The 13,523-nt window shown below is 39.1% G+C and overlaps 1 long non-coding RNA gene across 2 annotated transcripts in view; it reads right to left on the reverse strand.

Annotated features, from left to right (window-relative positions):
• Nucleotides 1-334: 334 nt before the first annotated feature.
• LOC137163194 (uncharacterized) overlaps nt 335-13,523 on the reverse strand; it is a 30,741-nt gene continuing 17,552 nt past the window's right edge. For both annotated transcript variants that reach the window (XR_010922649.1, XR_010922650.1), the window contains 3 exons: nt 2,401-2,621; nt 1,350-1,407; nt 335-470 (listed from right to left, as the gene is read on the reverse strand). This is a non-coding gene — a long non-coding RNA (uncharacterized lncRNA). The remainder of the gene's footprint in view (nt 471-1,349; nt 1,408-2,400; nt 2,622-13,523) is intronic.

Below are 13,523 nucleotides of genomic sequence, written 5' to 3' on the forward strand. Positions count from 1 at the left end.
TCTTTATCAACCCCCTCTTCTGTTTTGACATTTGCTACTAAGGGGAACAGTTCATCATTCTAAGGCCTCCTGTCAGTTCTATACTCAGTCCCATCCTCAACACATCACAAAATTCTTCCCATTGTCACTGCTGTCAGTCTTTGGGGGTTATTCTTAGGGCTGAAAATGAATTATTGAAGCATAACATTTTACTGTAGCTATAACCAAAACTAGTAAGAAGATTTACTTCAATTTTTCTTATAGTGACATCTTACTAAACTTCTGTGCATCAGTAGCTTACTTAAGCTACCCACCACCCTACATATATTAATAAGGTAGTCATCTCAACCATACGTCAATTTCCAAAAATCAAACTTTTACTTCCCAAAACCGATCTTAAGTTCACGCTTTCCTTTTTTTCCCATGATGGTGCATTTTTTCCAGCAGATTCTTCTCCTTCGGATTATTCAGTCACAGCTCAAGATTTACCACTGTAATACAAAATTTCACAACCTGTACATTAAACAGCACACTTGATGATTTGTAAGTAGGTCACAATGAAGCATACTCATTATCAATTCACACCTTTCTCATAGCTGCATTCCTACACAACTCAGGCTTACCATGATTTCAGTATATGCTATTGGAATCAGGTTTTTTTCTTTTAGATACTTAATTCTTAACTTGTATTTTTTATTCCAGCTTGTCCCAATATATCACTTTTTAAAGGCTTCAATCAATTAGAAATTCCTGAGCCAGAAAGAACTTTAATATCATCACACGAGCCTTCTACTCTTCGGTCTTGTTTTTATTCTTCCACTCTGATAGAATCCTGAAACTCTGGTGCCAATATTTTGCTGGACTTGTTTTATCTGCTTTTTTTCCCCCACACACATTAACTCTATTATAATGTAAAAGTAATCCCTTCTTAAATAAAATCACCTTTGCCCCTCTCCTCAGATACACCACGCACCGCACCAATGCTGGTGAGGACTGAGCCATTAGAGTGCATTTAAAACAAGAAACAGAAGTTTAGATGCTTCTGTGAGCTAGCCAAACATCTGCACTAAACCCTGCAGCCCTCTGTTCTCTTACAGCCTGACTTCCTGCAAACATAACTTTTACAGACTTTTCTCCACAGACAACATCCCATCAACTCTACCCGGTGTTATTTTCTATCGGGTCTGGTGTCCTTGCTGCCACACCCTCTTGTGTCATGTGTGTGTGGATGGCAGGATTTCATTTCCATCCTAGAATCCTCTGTCCCATACAGACTGACACCTCAGCCCCATAAACCCAGGTATAGATGACTAAGAGGGCTTCTAAGGAGAAACCACCAGTTTTGTTTTGCTTAGTTGAATTCTACGCACCTTCTCCTTTGGAGTCTTGCTACTACTGCTCCTCTGGACAGTCCAACACATTCTGGTCCTAATCATATGAAGGGAAAGGTGGAACATGGGAGAAGAGACGAGAGGAAGAAAAAGAGCAGTACCATATTATTTTAATATATCCAATTCAATCTTTAGAGCAAATAAAAGCACCCACATCAAACTCTTTTCTTTGGGGATGCATATTTAATATATTATATCTCAGTGTTTACACACTGGTTTTTTCAGTTATTTTTAATTGACATAAGAGTATCCCGGGCATGCATTAATTTTTTCACAGCGTATAAGTCTATTGTCTGATGAATACACGCTCCGCCATGTACTACTACTTCTTACTTACTATGGCCTCAACACAGCAGGGAGCTTAAGCACATATCTAATTTTAAGCAGGTGCATAGTTTCATTGCAGTGCTTTGCTGAATCGGGACCTTTGTTGTTTTCACTTGCTTATTTGTGGTTAATTTGTAATTAAATTTGTGGTTACATTTGAGGTTAATAATTATTCAGTCATTTCTTTTTCCCAGAATGTGCTGCCCTGGAAACCTAAACTATTAAATTATGCTGTGTTCTTAACTGGGATTTCCTGGAAATAAAATTGAGAAACTAAGAACTGTATTTTCATACTTAATTAAAGTAGGTCTAGTTTCAACATGCTGATGTAAATGTACTTGAAAGATACATATACATATAATCTTAAATGGTTGGAATTCTATTTAAATATTAGTCCTACAAATGTACCATAATTGCAGAAGATAAATGAGCTCATCTATGTTCAAATCTTCATTAAAATTAGCATTGTTATTTTAGCCATAGTGCCCAATAGTACTGCTATTAAAACAAATTTCCATTTACCAGCTCCATTTTTTTAAGGTTTATTATCTTTTCAGTTCTGAATTTCATTAGGCTGCAAATTAGCTGTCAGCATGAATACCAGTTCTGGCCCACATCACCGCCTCCTTGAAAAACCTGCAGGAGGGAGGTCTGAGGGAGGAGAAACTCTGAGGAATTTCAGCATCTGAGGTTCCCCCCCAACCTTTTCAGTTGATGGCAGAATTTGGCCCCTTGCACAGGGCATGGCCTCCAAGCCCTTTGGATCCCCATTAATCTGTTGGAGAAACAGGACCATCTGTTCAGCATTCCTATGCAACTATGTCAGTGCCAGGGTCCCCTGCTGTGGTTCCCAGTTCCAATGAGGCCACATTGCCAGGAATTCCACTGCCTGTCCCTGTTATCCCCCGTTTTGAAGGAAGAGCTCTGCAAAAGAATAAATACAGTGTTAGTGTGTATGGACTTTGGTGTGGCTCCCCTGCAGGTTTAGTGGAAGATGTACATCCCCCTTACCCTGCCCCCTCTCACAGATTCCTGAATACCACAGAGGACCACCCACAGAGTTGAGGGAATAGGGAGTGGGCTTTGGGGATACTCTACAGAAGCATGTGACTTCCTTTCCAATGTGACTGAATTCTATGAATGGAAAGTCCCTCATGCAGAAATCTAGGGGCTTCATCCAGTCCTGTATTATCCAAACTGATACACATTAGAGGTCAGATTGTGGCCTATCTATACAGACCACACAGGGGATTGAGAATAAAATACCTTCATTTCCCTGTGTAGTCGGGACTGCTATGTCAGATATGGAGGGCAGAGCAAATGGATGAGGAGCAGGTGAGGAAATACAGAGTATGTGCGGAGCCTTTACCAAGCACAGCTGAGTCAGTGTGCAAGGAGTGGGGAATTAATCTGTTACTGGTAAACAGCAGCACCAGATTACTACTCAGTACCATGGAGTAAAGGGGAGATGGCAAGAAATTGTGACTTTGAAGTCTTGTGAGATATTCCTCCAAGGGGGCTGAGCCTACAAGCACATTCCATTAGCAAGACATAGACTAATCAATTGATAGTTAACTTATAGACTCAGACTTCAAGGTCAGAAGGGATCATTATGGTCATCTAGTCTGACCACCTGCACAACGCAGGACACAGAACCTCACCCACCCACTCCTGCAATAGACCCCTAACCTATGACTCAGTTATTGAAATCCTCAAATAATGGTTTAAAGACTCCAAGGTACAGAGAATCCACGAACAAGTGACCTGTGCCCCAGGCTGCAGAGAAAGGCAGAAACCAACCAACCCCAGGGCCTCTGCCAATCTGCCCTGGGGGAAAATTCCTTCCCGATCCCAAATATGGTGATCAGCTAAACTCTGAGCATGTGGGCAAGACTCACCAGCCAGACAGGGGCTGGAAAGAATTCTCTGTAATAACTCAGAACCCATCCCATCTAACATCCCATCACAGGCCATTGGGCATATTTACCGCTAGTAGTCAAAGATCAGTCAATTGCCAAATTAGGCTGTCCCATCATACCATCCCCTCCATAAACTTATCAAGCTCAGTCTTAAAGCCAGCTAGGCTTTTTGCCCCCACTGTTCCCCTTGGAAGGCTGTTCCAGAACTTCACCCCTCTGATGGTTAGAAACCTTCCACAGAAAAGAATCAGATAGCGCAGGAGAACATGGACAGTAGCCACCTTCATAAAATTATTCCTCAAAGCATCACTGCCATGGTTAACTTCCCCCCCCCCCCCACTCCATTAAACTAGTGCTGAAAGCTTCATTGGAAAAGCAAAAAAACAAGGAGTGCTTCTTCTTTGGTAGCTACATGAAAAGGCAACGGTAAACAACTTTGTGCTGCTATGGTTTTGTTCAAATCATTAGGCCAAAGTGAAAGGTATTTTTCTTCACTTTTAAGTGACACAGAAGTAGAATGTTTAGAGGGTAGAGAGAACGAGAGAAAAGCAGCTGCAGTAGGTGCCATATTCTTCTCTATTATACTATTATTACCAATAACTCTATTTATATTGTGCCATAAATGTGCATGGCATTCTCACCCCAACAGCTAACTCCCTCAGGTTCAATTTGAGATTCACAATCTCCTATCTCCCATAAATCATCAGTGGGACTAGAGTTTCAGTATTCTCAAAAATCCCCACTACAGCACAATGTCAGCTGGCAGAAGCTGATCTCTGGTCTCTTTCTCAGCACAGTGTAACACAGGACCAGCATCCAATTTGATTTCTCTCCCTTTCTCAACTCAATTACTTCTTTTTTTATCCTAGCTAATCCACTCCTAACTTGAGTGGAAATGTAGACAGGGCTTGTCTGTATAGGGAAATTGACTCAAATAGCTATTGTGGAATAAGCTATTATGCAACAGCTCCCCCTGTGGACATTTGATCTAGATAAAAAGTCACTTTATTCCAGAATAATTATGCCATTTTGGAATCACACTAATTATTCCGGAATAAATAAAGTGATTTTTATTCCGGATAGAGTGTGCATACTGGGAGCTATTCTGGAATAGTAATTATGGCAGAGCTAATTCTGTAATAGCTACTCTAGATAATTTCCTGGTACAGACAGGTCCTTATTCAGCTGCACAATTCAGAGCAGAGCAAGGTTGCCTCACTTTGGGCAAACTCCTACAGGCACTTCTGAGAGGGGGAAACCTTGCTCTGCAGTGCCCATGTTTTTCTTGGCAACGCCATGGTCTCGGAACTATGATGGGATCAATAGAATGAGACCGAAAGCAATGGGAAGTTACCATTTTAATAGCTCTATGTAAGAGAGAAATTTCGATCATAGCGAAGTGGGGGGGGGAGGGGAGGAAAAATGAGCACAAGGATGAGAAGAAATGGTGAGCGGAAAGTGATTAAAATTGGTTGGAGAAAAGATATAGCACATTTATTTATTAAATGCACATGCATTCAGCTCTTACTCCGTTTGCTCAGGCTTGTGGAAACATCTTGTTTATTGGACCAAATGCCTGGTAATAACATGGGGACTCCAAGTTTCTAAAACTAAATTGGCTCTTCATTAAGAGAACCGTTTACAGAGATGCTGCATTTACAAGCCATGTGCATACAGACTGACATCCTGGTGCTTCTGCCAAACTCCCTCTCCTGCAACCTGTGCTGCTCCCTCCAACTTCCCTGAAGGTAGCTACATATCTAGTACATGATGGGAAGGCTCTGGTTTAATACATACATTAGCATAATCACTCCCATAATACCATTACATCATCTCATTAACATAATCATCTTCTTCCAAACATGGCATTATCTCAATAGAATAATCATTCTCATATTAGAAACACAATCCTTAAAAAACTAGTTGCATATAACATCACAGATATTTTGCCTTGGGAGGTGACATTGTGGACCAACTTTTCAAAAGACATCCTCCATTTGTGGATGCAATTTGTACTAAAATATATTTACACCTGCAATTGAATTGAAAACATCAATCTGATATGGTAGCATTTAACACCGGCTTTGAACTCACTTTGCACTGAGAGCAAGTGACTACACGAGATACAGGGCTAAGATGAACTTTTGTCTTCCTCGTCATTAAATAGAGTCAAGAACACTCTTTACTCTTGCATTCCACAGACTTTGTTTTGATCTGTCACCTATGTAAAAAATAATGTGAAGTGGGGTAAATATGGAGCCTCTCAAGAGAAAATACCATGAAAGAACAGTAGCTGTATTACCTATCTATACATTTTTCCATTTATTTTTAAATTTCATGATTCCTGGTTTGTTATGGTATTTTCCAAATCCCCAATTTTCACCAGCTTTTAAAATAATGATACCTGATGCATTTGCAGCAATTTTTCATGGATTCAAAATATCCCCTTCTAAAATTCACTCTACAAATCTGCCTGACTCTACTTTACATATTTCTCTTTCTTTTTTCAAAGACTGTTTAAAACTGCTACTGAAAATCAAGTTTGCATTATCAGCACTCTATTAAAGCCTTCTGATTGTGGAATAAATTATGCTCCATGGATGGGTGTTTTTATGCAAAATATTTTTAATAAGAAATGATCTCAATGGAAATGAATGGAATGTTTGCAACACTGATGTCAAAGTGACTTTGCATAATACAAATGTTGTATAGAGACACATTTTAGAAGAATATGATAGGTGTATTCAGCTTATAGGATCATCTATATGTACGCAACTGGGGCTACACATTATTTAAACTACAAAAAGTTCCATTGGATGGATGGGACTTGGTATAGTAAAAATTCTTTATGAGTAAAATATATTACATAGCATCATACAGCCTGGCGTCTCTGCTAGTATGTTTTATACAATTAAAACATCTGTTGCTGCACTGCACTACATATTGTGTATTATCACTGCTTCTTTGCAGCGTCCTATGAAATTGAAGAATATACTAGCATTGCTGATTTCAGCGAGTTTTTTCACGGAACGAACATGAAGTCACATGTATAGGGAAAGAAATGGCATACAGTAACATTGTTGCAGCATTATATAGGATGACAGTAATGTTCTGTGAGCAGTTGCATGGGGGGTGGGGTGAAGGCAAAAACATTTACATTCATGGAAATAAAGGTACTCACAGCTACGGCTCCCACTTTATTCTTATCAAACCCTGCTGTGCCTATGGATTACAACCAGCTGTTCATATAGTTTGAAAGATTAGAGGTCTATGATACAGGACTGTAAGAATATGCATAACAGAATAAGTTAAAGAGTGGTTTGGTAGCCTTGAATTACCTTGATTTTATGGGTTTACATCAGTGTATTTACATTATTTTAAGGCACTTTTATATTTAATTATCCAAAAGTACAGTCACATATTACCACTCTGAAAGCTTTTTATTATAAATATTCATATAAGTACTGTCTGTTTTCAAATTACATTGCTCTCCTCTAATCTTGTTTTCATAATTAAATTTATTTAAGTCTAATATAGGCATAATGTAGAGTAATGTATCTTCTGCACCTCAAAATGAATGTTAAGAGTGTAACTTCATTATTTCTTTTTCAGCAGATCTCCTTTTTATCTCTCTTCTATAGACATTAGAGTAATTTTTCCCTGAATACACTGATGAGGATCCAAAACTAATTTTCACTAAAATGAGAAGTCCTTAAAAATATATTCTTATCATATTTTGCAGTGCTCTTCACTTTAATCTCAGCCTTAATTTATATATAGCATTGCCATGGTTATCCTTCATTATCAATAACCAAGGCCAATAACCATGTTCCTCCCCCCCGCCTTTTTTTTTTTAGTTCCTTTCATTAGAAAAGTTTATAACTCATGAGTTTTGGTCCTATTTTTACTTTAAAGCACAGCCCAAAGCAAGAGGAGTGTAAACTGCACTAACCCAGGAGTAGCCCTGGGAATCAATGTGACTCAGAGACTCTGGGTGAAATTCTGGCCCCAACAAAGTAAGATTTAATGGGGCTAGGATTTACCTTGAGTCAAAATTACTCCCCTGCTTCTAACCTTGCACCAGAGTGATGTGAAAGTAGTCACCTCCAGCTGACCTGTACTAACAGGAAGTGACAAGAAACCCCACACTGATTCAGTTGTGCTGGCTAGTAAGTGGGAGAGGAGTGGCGTTCAGCAAGACTTTGTCCCTGCCCCGCTGCTCCTTCCAGTATGCCTTGACATAAGATATGGGTAGCCTGCATAGAGATGTAAGGAGAGGTATAACTCCCTTGTGCAGGCATGTTGTGCGTGTCATGATCTAGCCCTATCTCCTAGTTGTTTTATTTTGACATTAATAGTCACACTGGGTGAAATTCACTCCTATGCAGAGGGCCACCATGCAGATTATACTTCACTTAAATTGAATTTAAGATGTATGGATTTAAATGGTGCATGGGCCTTGTGCTGGTCCTCTGTATAGGGGTGAAATCTCACTCACTCAGAGAATTTGCTAACAACCACTGATTCCTAAACTATGGAGTTAGTGATTGAATTTAATATTTCTTTTAAGGGAAGGGTACTGGAAGAAACCCACTGCAATTTTACATTAGATCAATGTAATTTTATTCTTGCATTTTATTCTTATCATACCCAGTTCTTTTTGTATTGCTCTATAGACAAATAAAAAAAGGAAGACAAAGTCAGATAGAGCAGCCGCCATGAAAGCTATTAGCACAAGATTGATTAACTTATACCATTTTATTTTAACAATAGACTTTGGTGAGAGGAAAAAAAAAAAAAAAAAACATTTACCCTCACTCTTAATCCATGAACAAAATTATTAGAGACACGTATTACTCAATCAGAATGGTAAAACCAATACATGTTTCTCAAGGATGTGTGCAATTTACTTTCAAATATTTTACTTATGTGAACTTCAGAGTTGCTCTGATAATTATTAACAAAGGACATGATTGCTAAAGCTAATAGAATGTGTACACTGAAAACTTTTTAATGTTTCATAGATTCGTAAATCTGACTTCACTGATTTTATACCATGGTAGCTTTTCCTGACTTCACAGAAGTTATTCCTGATTTACAAGCAGGAAAACAGTGAAAAGAGAATATACTTGTGTCCTGACTCCCAGTCCCAACACATGGCACAAACACATATCTCTGCTGGACCATCTGTAAAATGGGCCTGGATATTAGCAATAGGCAGAGCTGGATTTATGAGGGCCACAGTCATGGGGAGGTGAGTTAGCAATAGCCCACCTTACAGATGGAAAGCAAGTATACATGTACTTGATCTATTCTGTATGTCAACTGGGTTTGAGAATTAATAGGAAGACAAACTCTTATCACTGCATACATGTCAGATTGGTATTTGGCTGTTCAGTTGGCTAGTTTAGACATATATCATATCTTTCCTCCTGGAAAATTATTCGTATAGGTAGTCTACATATCTATATATTCCTATTATTTGTAACCCTAGTTTTCCCCTCCTTTTACGTTTCCATTGTGTGCACCCACATTAGGCATTGGTCCTGCTATGTGCTAGATGGAATGTTTAGCCCAGGCTGAGCCTCTGACTCCACCCACATGCTCCCCACATGGCAGGATCGGGGCCTCAGATTGTGAGCTCTTTGGGGCAAGGACTCTTGTTCCACTCATCCAGCTGGTCAAAGGCAAACTGAAAAAACTGAAGGAGAATTCAGAACTGAGACAGACACTGCCTCTTATCCAAAAATCTGTGTAGTCATTTGTGACCTGAAGAAGAGCTCTGCGTAGCTTGAAAGCTTGTCTCTTTCACCAGCAGGAGTTGGTCTTTTAAAAGATATTACCTCTCCCATACACACTTGACTCTCAGACAACCATTTGAAAAAAGGCTGTGAATACAAATATCTGAGCACATTTTGCAAAAGAAGTCAGTCTGACTTGGAGCTGCTTGGCAGATGGGGTTTCCCCAGCAGGCTGTCTTTTCTTCTTACTTCACGCAATTAAGCAGACTCAGGAGGGACTCTATAGAATTGGCCATCTTCCATTGAACTGCATGATTTGGGCACCACTATTCTCCACTTTGGAGTCAAACCTATTTCTCTTTGGGACTGTGTTTTCTTGACAAACAGAGCTGAACAAAAGGCTGTAACATGTGCTAACCATCTCCCACAGCTTGCTTGCAGCTTGCTCTAGCATGAGATTTCTGAAATCTGGAGGCAGATGCCTAGCTGTTTCACTCAGTGGCTGGCTCTCTTTTACCAATGGGAACCACTTGCTCTATTGTGAGGGTTTCCTTCAAAAAGGAACATTAACCACTTGAGGCACTTGGCTAGCTACTTAGCTCCAGTACTGGAAATTTGATGGATATGAAATATGTCCACCTCCATCAGCCATCTCATAGCAGATTTCTGGTAGACAAGGTGTACAAGGTTTTCTGCAGTTGGCTTAGATGCGATGCCCTGAGCCAATGGAAACATCTATGGCTTTTACATCATCCATCCACCATTTCTTTACTTCATGCCCATCATCATGGTATATGAGCACCTAGTACTACTGATAATGGAAATGCTCCTAGGAAGGAAGTGGAAAACTAAAGGAGCTCACAGTTTGGCAGTGTCCTCTGTCCAGGCCCAGTGCAATCTTTCTGCCATAGCCTGACGCTGGAAGATAAAATGTGAGGGACACTTGAGTAGAAGCAAGCCCAGTCTCAGATCCTAACACTTGTCTAACATCTTCTACACCTACATTGTCATAGAAAGTCCCCGAAAGCAAGTCCTGTCTGTCTTGAAAAGGCCCTCAGGAAAGCAGAGTTCCCTGGTTTAGCCATAGTGGAGTGGGGACACATGTGGGAGGAAGGAGACTTCCTTTCAGGCAGATGTTCAGGTGTCAGATCATGTTAATACCCATATACAAAGGAAGAAAAGTCAAACTTTTAGTGCAAGCTTCTCTGTCTCGTGGCTAGTATCATCATAAACATATCATTGATGTATTTAACAAATTCATTTAACCAACAATGTGGCATTATTTCCTGAGGCCTGGGGCCCAGTTCTGAAAACACTACTTATGGGAGTAGCCCCACTGATTCAAAGGAACTATTAGTATAAGTAAAGACTGCTCATATGAGACAAGTTTATAGGACTGGCCCCATATTTGGCAGTCCATTGCCATAGGAACAAATGACTAACACTGAATCAATCTTGGGCTCTTGTTCAGTATTTGGATGCTCAAACAAGGCAAGGAAATCCTACCACACCTTTGCATATGCATATATTGTGGGAAAAAGATAAAATTCCTTGGCTTCTGTCTATTTCTTGTAAAGCATTTTAATTTAGTTAGCAATGTGGTCCTTTTTAATTGTTTCATATTTTTCTTCTAGTGTTCAGCAAAACTCTTAGCAACTAACTACAGAGGTTGCTGAATCTTTGTATTAATTCTAAAACCTCCATTTCTTATTAAGCCACAAGAGATAGCTCTCACTTTGTTTCCAACAGAAGGTAATTTAGACTTGTTTTTGTATTAAGAATGTCGCCCGCAATGCCGGATAGGCAGGCTTTCTTAATTGCTTTGTTGCAAAAACAATGTATGAGTTTTTTAAATGAGTTTAATTTTCTTTTAAGTTTTCTTTATAAAAATGGAGCAGCATTTTGAAATAAAATAAATTAGCCACATAGCTGAGTTGGTGTTCTGTTCCTCCATCAGTAAACTAAATCCTTCAAGACACTGCCTCCGCAAGACTTTATATTTATATACAAAAAGGGAACTTGAGCTGGTGTGAAGAAAAGAAGAAAGAAAGAGATTATTACCTGTATTCTAAAAAACATCCTCCTACCACCCTACTGAGAGCTGAATCCCAACCTAGGACATTCCCAACATGGAGATTAGGGCTTGAAATACTGGTAAAGAAAGACTATGTTGTAGTCACAATGTGCTTTTTGCAACACTCTTTAAATGAACCATAATATTTGGCATTGGATTTGAATGTTTTTTTAAGATACAAGAATCTTTCAGTAACCTACAGCAGTTTCTGTATTTCCTTTTTCTTTAGTTTTCCTGAACCAGGGCATTGACAATCAGTAAGAATAATGTCAGATAATGACTGTAAGAATACATAAAGAAATATTGCACAATATACAGAGCAAGTTTGGACACTTAGATAAAGCAGGCAAAATCAAAATGCCAAAATCAAAAATAGTTGAAGATAATTTGCCATTGGAGGCAATGGACATAAATAGCAGCTTTGCTAGAGAAATAAATATTTGTGGTCCACAGCTTGAAAGATCATGACTCGTCCATGTTACTCATTTTCACCTTCTTTGTGTTCTTGTAATAATATCTTCTATTAATATGGTGCCATGCACCACAAGAGCTCATACATTGCTTTTCTTTTTCTCAATAATCACTTCACCAGCCATTAAAATGTGGGTATGCCTGGAATGAAAAACGGCCACATCTGAAGAAAATACAGTAACAGGGCAGGAAATGAAGAGGCAGATCACATCCAAATGAAACTGCAGGGGAAACTTCAGGAGGCCCAGATTGAAATTTGGAAAGGACACCAGAGTAACAGTCCTGCTATTGTCAAAAAATCCATGGAAGTTTTGATTACTACAACTGGTTGGAAACAATTTTTTACATCTCATTAGAGAGCTAGAACATCCAGCAGCAGAGTTTTTAACAGTGGATGCTCTGAATCAGAAAGAAGTTTGCCAACACTTCAAAGTTAATCAACTTCTTGCAACATCCTATGCTTTCCATGGAGATCTCCCATTCAAGTACTGTCCACCTTGAACCTGCTTGACTTGTGAGATACGAGAAGTTCACAGACAAAGACAGTATATTATGAATGACATTTGATTCTGCCTTGCTTCACATTTTACTATATTTTGGCATGTTGTTGTCTGTACAAGATATTACATAGAGTGGTAATAAAAATATTGTTTCAGTTGAAATATAGGGTGCCTGGGTCCGAGATGAAATGTGGGCAAACTGGAATGATTATTACGAGAAAGGAATCACCACAGGAATAATATAATGAATATTCTGAACTAACGATAAAAGCCAAGGACATTAGATACTGGCCCATAAACTAAATTAAACTAAAGGACTTTCAGGAAGAAAGAAATCATGGCAGAGTATAGTCACTCCACATTGGCATTCGGGTTCCAGTGCTGTGGAAAATTCAAATGGTTCCATAACTGAGACAGACTGGCTTAATATTCCTCTTCAGCTGCCTTCTGAACAGAGGCATCAATCCACAGTTCCCCAACACACAGGCACAGTGACCAGTGAAATGTGATGTTCCTAAACATGACACCTCTGGGAACTGACACTTCTAGGAATAATATTACAGTGACAGCTAATTAGTGTTTTATCATACTGTAACAATGTCAGTCCTGAAAGTATCGCTGTCCAAAATGATGAATTAACATGATGGCTCTTATGGAGAGAATCCAAACAATGACAGCTAGGTAGTCAAACAGGTATCAACTGTTAGATATACCTGTGATTGCTGCATTTGGAATTGGCTGACACTTTCAAAACAATCTAGTTCATTTTTTTATTCACAATAAACAAAGTTTCAAAAGCTATGGAATTCATCTTCCTGTTAGGTAGACTATGTATACCGTCAGGTATTTTGCATGAATGAAATGTAGCTTCAGAAATGCTGATCGTTTCATTCCATCAATGGCATCTTCCAAATGTGTGACCATATAAATAAATAACAATAGTATCTCGTGTGTACTTGGCACTTAAGAGACATGCCTGAGGACAAGATCCCAAACCCAAAAGTTGACAGTCTCAGCACACAATCATGCAAACTCTTCCTATCAGGCGAAGTCAATGGGACTTTGGTTTTTTTTCTCACATGTGCCTTGTGGTTTGCCTGGATTCCTTGTCAGTCCCAGAT

Source organism: Emydura macquarii, unplaced genomic scaffold (genome assembly GCF_026122565.2).
Source record: "Emydura macquarii macquarii isolate MOO-44397 ecotype Brisbane River unplaced genomic scaffold, CSIRO-AGI_Emac_v2 contig_2481, whole genome shotgun sequence".
NCBI lineage: Eukaryota > Metazoa > Chordata > Testudines > Chelidae > Emydura > Emydura macquarii.